This window comes from Rutidosis leptorrhynchoides, chromosome 4 (assembly GCF_046630445.1).
Source record: "Rutidosis leptorrhynchoides isolate AG116_Rl617_1_P2 chromosome 4, CSIRO_AGI_Rlap_v1, whole genome shotgun sequence".
In the NCBI taxonomy this organism is placed as follows: domain Eukaryota; kingdom Viridiplantae; phylum Streptophyta; class Magnoliopsida; order Asterales; family Asteraceae; genus Rutidosis; species Rutidosis leptorrhynchoides.
In genome coordinates, this window is record NC_092336.1 from 341,060,525 (window position 1) to 341,066,690 (window position 6,166).

Genomic DNA, 6,166 nt, shown 5'->3' on the forward strand with positions numbered 1-6,166 from the left:
CAACGATAATCGTTACATATAAGTCTCGTTTTGTAATTCTTGAGTTAGTAGTCTTGTTTTTACATATGTAGTTCATTGTTAACACACTTAATGATATATTTAAATATCATTTTATCATGTTAAATATAGTGTATCAATATCTTAATATGATACATATATATTTAATAGACGTTATCATAACGATAATCGTTATATATATCATTTCGAGTTTCTTAACTTAGTAATCTCATTTCTTATGTATATCACACATTGTTAATATACTTAGTGAGATACTTACTCATCATAATCTCATATCAACCATATATATATGTCTATATATACCACAACATGTAGTTTTTACAATTTTGTAACGTTCGTGAATCGCCGGTCAACTTGGGTGATCAATTGTCTATATGAAACTTATTTCATTTAATCAAGTCTTAACAAGTTTGATTGCTTAACACGTTGGAAACTTTTAGTCATGTAAATATCAATCTCAATTAATATATATAAACATGGAAAAGTTCGGGTCACTATAGCAGGGTACTAATCTACATCCTATAATCTATTTCTTATCAAAAATTCTTCATCTGATCGTACGAGATGAATCCCTCAACCAGTTCGAATTCCTCGAATTTTGACAGCTATTCCAATATGGAGTTTCACCTAAGCTCCGAAAGACGTGTCACCAGAATGAATCAACCAATCATCCATTCCCAATTCATCTGATGGGTTCACAGCCTACTAAATCATTGGAGATAAAAAGAAGGTGATCCTTTCCATCAACCAAATTCACCTCTTGGCAAAGAACCTGAAGCACTCACCGGCGAACCAATCCGAAACACTATTTTCGCCCTCATTACCCGAATATCTCGCCATGATTATATAATATCTCAAATTCAAAACCTTATTCATCCACTCGTTCCGACTGACAATCATCCCAGAATAATAGAAGAAGTCAACAAACTTCGCTCTCGAGTAATCAACTTGGAAAACGTGGTGCAAAACCTACCAGCTTCAGCAACAGCACCGGCAACACCAGTACCACCAACAACCCAAGTTTCAACATCACACGCCTCAACATCACGATCTGTAACTCGAACATAATCATCGTTCTACATGACATTTTACATCATTTATCTTCGTTCGACATGGCGATTATGAAATCTCTAATGTTTTAGAGATTATATATTCTTATTCTAATGGAAAATCAAATGAGTCTAATATCATATTGACTCATTAAATCCATGATTACGTTCGAAGAAAATATATATGTATATATGTTTTCATAAAGATTGTAATTAAAAATTCTTTCGTACAAACTGTTAATGATGAAAATATTTTAACGGGTAGGTAATACCCAAGGAATATTTAGATTTCACATTAATAAGTTACATTGTACATTCTTCGAATCTGATTCAATAGTCATTTACTATCCTACTTACAACCACAGAAGTACGAATCCGTTCATCACAGAATAACCATTTTTATTCAATTTCATATTTAAATTTTGACCTATCAGAATCAAACAAGTGGCATAATGAAGAAAATATTGGACAAAAATAAAATTTGTTAGAAACAAACAAATTAACTATGATAAATTTTGTTAAGAATCCACGCTAACAAAATCCTAGCTAACTGTTTCTAGTTAACTGTTAATTCCTTATTACATTTTATTTATCGCAATTTAATTATCGCAATTTTAATTCTCAAAATTTTATTTATCGTCATTTAATTTCTATTATTTATTTTACGCACTTTAAATATCGGGACACATATACAAGGTTTTGACATATCATATCGACGCATCTATATATATTATTTGGAATAACTATAAATACTCTATATGCAGTAATGCTGGAGTTAGCTATACAGGGTTGAGGTTGATTCTACAATAATATATATACTTTGAGTTGTGATCGAGTCTAAGACATGTACACGGGTCACGATACGTATTAATTAATTCGAATATTATAAATTAAACTATATATGAATTATTGGACTGTTAACTGTGGACTATCGACTGTGGACTAATAACATTGGACAATTAAAATGAATTAAAATATGGATTATAACATATGAAACTAAACATTTCTTCAAGTTTTCCAATTGATTTCATCTTAAACCTCATTTGTATCTTGACGATTACAATCTGCGTTCAAACCTTTCATGATTCTTGACAACACCTCAACCGAGGGAATGAACCAACTGCATCTCATCTATGGAAGAAAATATTTATGCATATAGTTATGCACCTGAAAAACTCTCGGAAACTGAGTAAACATTTAACACGTAGTTGTGCTAATTCCTTTAGTGTTATTATTACAGAAAATAACCTTGCAACTCCTGTTCGAGATAGCCAGTTTTGTCACAGCTCTAGCAAGTCAACTTCTACTTTTCGTTCGAATCAACCTTATTATAACTTTAATGTATACGTTTGCCATTGTTATTCTTACCAGAAAACCTGTTATATTCTGCAATATTACCAACAGGCGTACCAGCAACCTCGTTGCTCCTCGGCTTAAATCTCTCCGAAGAATCACAATATTTATATATTGAAGTCTTATCATGTACTCATCGACATCTTGTAGCGATAGTTGCCATACCAAATATCGGGAAGCATTAATCATTAATTCTCGAATTTCGCAGTGTTCCTACGTCGACAGTTATATATCTATATATATCTGGACCGATGAATTTCAATTTGGAATCTCTGAATTTCCTGAAAAACCCTCTAGCTTACGAATCAGATCTCTGAGTTCTGAAAATGCTGATGAAGCAGCAAAAGTTGTAAATGGTCTTAATGGCAAAAAGTTTGATGATAAAGAATGGAGTGTTGGAAACACTCAATAGAAAATTGGTACTGGAAAACGAATTGAGCAAACCATGAAGGAGACTGTGGACAAATCTCAAAGAGTAAACATGTACTTAACGAATCCAGACGATTCAGTACCTGACGAAATCTCCAGCGAATATCTTGCTTCCTACATATTTCAATTCTTTGCAGAAAAAGTTTCTGCATCACCCTTTAATTTCAGGTACTTTAAGAAATCCAAAATATCATCGTATCTTCCGTTATAAATATCTTCGATATTCCTGAGGATACATTCACAGCTATTCTTGTCCGAAATTATTTATCTTTTCGTGCTATCTATATTACATCATAAAAGAAACTGTTTTAGTTTCTATATTCTGTAACAATCGAGTTTAAATTATGAATGATTTCCTAGAGAAGTGTTGGGAATTGAAGCATGAGTTAGTATAATATAATGACGTCAGGCCAACGTGATTATATTACAGTAAGTCATGCTAATGAAACGTGATGATTCATAGACCCTATCCCCATCATGTGTTATGTTACACGACTCTTTCATTCTACTTAATCTCTAAACGTATTAAGGAAATATTTTCTTGATATTTCTATTTTTCCTTGATTCCAACAATTTGCTAATTTAAACATGCTATTACGTTTCCTTTTTGTTTAGAAGATTTTCTTTAAATTCCTTGAATTTCGAAAATCCACCATGACTACTTCAAAAAGTTAAGACAAAACTTTTCACTCTGATAGTTTCACTCGTACGTTTCACATAATCGAATCATTTTATCTATATTAATCAATAATGATAAAACTCTATTTATCAACTCATATTCGTCATGAAAACATTTTTATTGTTAGCCATGACGACCTCACTCAAATTTCGGGACGAAATTTCTTTAACGGGTAGGTACTGTCATGACCCGAAAAATTTCGACTAATTTTAAACCAAACTTTCGATACGATTTAATATCTTTGAGACGATAAGCAAAGTCTGTTAGGTTGAGTCTCAAAAATTTCGAACTATTTTCATATATTCAATTGACCTTCGACTGTTCCCGACTATTCACGAACAAATATTTGTAAATAGATACATATATACATATATATATATATATATATATATATATATATATATATATATATATATATATATATATATATATATATATATATATATATATATATATATATATATATATATATCATAAATTGAAATATTGTTTGAAATAGTATATGATTTTATTGTTGGAAATAAATATGTAAAATAATATGCGATGTAATGAAAACTATTATTATAAATATATATTTAATATGTATATAAATACTACTTATAAATATATAAAATTATATTAAATGTATTTGTTAAAAATATATAATATATATATTTTAGTAGTTAAACTTGCTATTTAAAACTGTTTGCATATAGAAAGAGAATATATTAAAAATAATTGATTTCGAGCCTAATTAGTAAACGTCAGTAATACTCGGTTGGCATTTCGTTAATGTTCATATATATCGAATACATATATATATGAAGGGTTAAGATAAAGGTTGAACTGTAAATCGATTACGAAGATTTTAGGTTTGTTAAAAATATTTTTACATTTTTAAGTTTAAATATTAGCACTCCGTACATATAAATTGGAACATAAAATAAATAATTATTGTACCTTTTTGATCAGGTTTCAAACAGTTAATGAGTGAAATAATTAAATATATTTAATCTAAAAATTTGGGATTTTTAAGAACACTTTTAAACATTAAATGTTTAGCAATGGACACGATATAGTCATCCTGGGATAAACTGTCGGTAGGATAATCCAAATTCAATGGTTGCTCATCTGTTTAAGCATGAGTGCTCATTTTCAATATATTAAAGTTATTACTATGCAATACTGATATGTATAAAATACTGTTTTTGTTCAATTACTCTGTTCCATCACTTTCAACTACCTCATAAAATATAGATATACATATTGCTTATTATGGGAGAGATAACCAAACACTATCAAACATATACATGATCATCTTTTGATTCTCTGGAAACCCACGACATCACCTTCTGCAACATTTTTTTTTATTTATCTTGTAATCAACTAAACCCAAACACCATGACTTTCACCACCTTCAAACTAACCGCCTCATCCTTCAATCTTCGGCCACCATCACAACCCTTCCTCCACTAGCTCAACCGCCACTACCACCAATCACAACCATGACACGCCATTTTTCTATAGCAACTAAGATCGAAAACACAAACACCTACTTCCTTTCTTCTGCTTCTTTCTCGTTCTTATTCTTGTCGAGCTCTACACCCCGCTGCCACCTACAGCTTGTCACAATCTACTACTAGATTCTATTTTGGCCGAGAAACACTAAGCAAACACCACCATCTAAACCCGTCAAACACCTTGATATCTCTATTCTTTCTCTTCTCTCTCTCTAACTATCTCTCTCCTATTCTTGCTCAATAAAACATCGAATATGACGTATCATCACCATCAAATGTCACAGATAAACCTGCTACTATTTTGGCTTCGATTTCGATCAGACCCTACTTCTGCTAACCATCTGTTTCTATTTTATTTCGAACCTCCACAAGCCCCTTCGAATAGCTCAAATCACTACCACCACTACTACCTGTTACTGTTCTGGTACAGCTGCAAACCCACCGTCATCACGATCATAAAAACTGCTACTTGAATGTTTCTGCGTATGATCGTTTAATAACCCAAAAAGCAAGGGTTTGTGACCACCATTAAAAACCACAACTACAACTATTCTGTTCCTATTTTGTACTCATCATTATCATGGTTTATTCACTTTAATCAATGTTGAAGAAGATGTTAAACATGGACAACGATGATGGTGATGCTTTGTGATCATGAAGAAGATGATGATGGTAAGTGAACGTATGATGATGAGGGCGTGAAGATCACGATGATAATGTTTCCTGTTTCCTTCGGCTGCTATTGTTTTTTATCTGTTTCCTGTTTCTAGATTTGATTGAGAACATTATTTTTTTTGGGGGCAACAGATTAATACATCAGGCCAAATTATTTCTTTTCACAAGTAGGCCGATTGGGCTTACGCTTGTTGGGCCATGTGGATTAGTGTAGTTGGGCTGTGAACTTTGATTTGCTATTGGGCCGTATGTGATTTGCTATTGGGCCGTATGTGATTTGCTATTGGGCCAAAATAATACGGGTTATATATAATGGATACCGTATATATATCAGTAACCTAGAAACGGATGAATGGTTTAGAAGGTGTTTTGGTGAGCGAGAGGTTGTGGGTTCAAGCCCGGGTTAAGGCATTATTTTAAGCCATTTTCTTTTTGAGGTAGAATTTCTATTTACTATTATTATT